Source organism: Arachis ipaensis, chromosome B04, assembly GCF_000816755.2.
Source record: "Arachis ipaensis cultivar K30076 chromosome B04, Araip1.1, whole genome shotgun sequence".
In the NCBI taxonomy this organism is placed as follows: domain Eukaryota; kingdom Viridiplantae; phylum Streptophyta; class Magnoliopsida; order Fabales; family Fabaceae; genus Arachis; species Arachis ipaensis.
Genome location: NC_029788.2, coordinates 117,362,483 through 117,364,148, shown reverse-complemented (window position 1 = coordinate 117,364,148; position 1,666 = coordinate 117,362,483).

Genomic DNA, 1,666 nt, shown 5'->3' with positions numbered 1-1,666 from the left:
AGTGGATCAATGATTTAGCATGCTTATTACAACGAGAGCAAGTCTCCGAGAAAGCCAAACCCCTTTTGAATCTCATGGAAGTAGGGAGAATGACATCAAGATAACACAACTAGATAAAAAATTTTATTTTTTTAGAAAATTTGCTTCTCCAAAACCAATTTTAATTTGTCTGCGGATTCCAATTAATTTTGTTCCCCAACCCAGATACTGGCTAGCTTGACGCTGAACAACAAATTTACAAGAGCATGAGAGAGCGGAGTCGCCAATCTTTCAAAAAGTCATCTTCTATTCTCCCAAATTTGATTAATAGTTAATTCTATATCAGAAATATGGATATAAGGCAATGTATCGCAGAGCCTACCTAAAGGAATCCAAGAATCATATAAGATAGATTGATCTATATTTTTCATGCACCAAGTAAAGTTATTTTTAATATAATTGAAAGTGTCAACAATACCTCTCTAGAAACAAGATTTGCTACGATGACGATGCATCTAAAGGCCATGACAAATCTTAAAATATTTAGCAAGAATTATTTGAACCCAAAATTTATCTGAATTTTTGAAAAATTACTAAACTAATTTGCCAAAAAAAGATAAATTCACCAAACCAGCATCTCTAATACCCAATTCACCAGCCTTCTTAGAAACAATCAACTTTTTCCAACTTAAAAAAAAAAGTTACCATGATTTTTTTCCTTCTATAGAAATTGTCTAATAATAGAATTAATGTATTATGAGTATAAGTTGGAAGAAGAAAAACTTGCTTATGATATATAGAAATGGATAAAATGACTGACTTAATAAGACACAATCTACCAACCTTATTAAGGAGTAGCCCTTTCCAGTTAGTAAGATGCCTATAAATTTTGTCAATGACCTCTTGAGTACAACTCTTGTTGACTCTGGTATGATTCAAATTAACTTCAAGATATTTTTTCAAGTTTTGAGTAACCTGAATGTTAGATAAACCTGTAAAAATATTTCTCTTACGAGAAGAAATATTTTTCGAGCAAAAGGCTTTAGACTTATTGAGGTTAACTTTCATTCCAGAAGTCTTGCAAAAAGAATTCATAACATTTATATTCATCTCGATTTGTTGCTTGGTTGCTTTACAAAATAGAAAAAGGTTATCAGGAAACATAAGATGGGAGATTTTAGGTTCTTCTCGAAAAACTGTAACAGAAGTCCAATTACCCAAAAAAAATTTATGAGCTATCAGATAAGTCTAGGGGTGTTCATGGATCGGATCGTATCCGCAGATCCGCGGTAAATATTCGCATCCGATCCGAAAATGGCGGATACGATCCGATCTGCAAATTGATCGGACCGCGGATATCTGCTTTACATTCGCGTATCCGATCCCCGGATCCGCACAATAATAATTAAAAATATATAAATATATTTGTTTGGTATGATATTTACTTGTTTATATGTTTTAGTTAATAATTATTATTCATATATTGTATTATTTTATTTTTGTTATTTAGAAAGAGTTTGATTAAAAATATTTTAGGAATAAATAAGTTTAAAAGTATAAAAGAAATATTTTTATTGAATTTTTTTACATAGAAATATGATTAAAAAGAAAAAGGTTTAATTATGCGGATATATCCGATATCCGATCCGATCCGCACATTTGCGGATCGGATCGGATCGGATCTAGC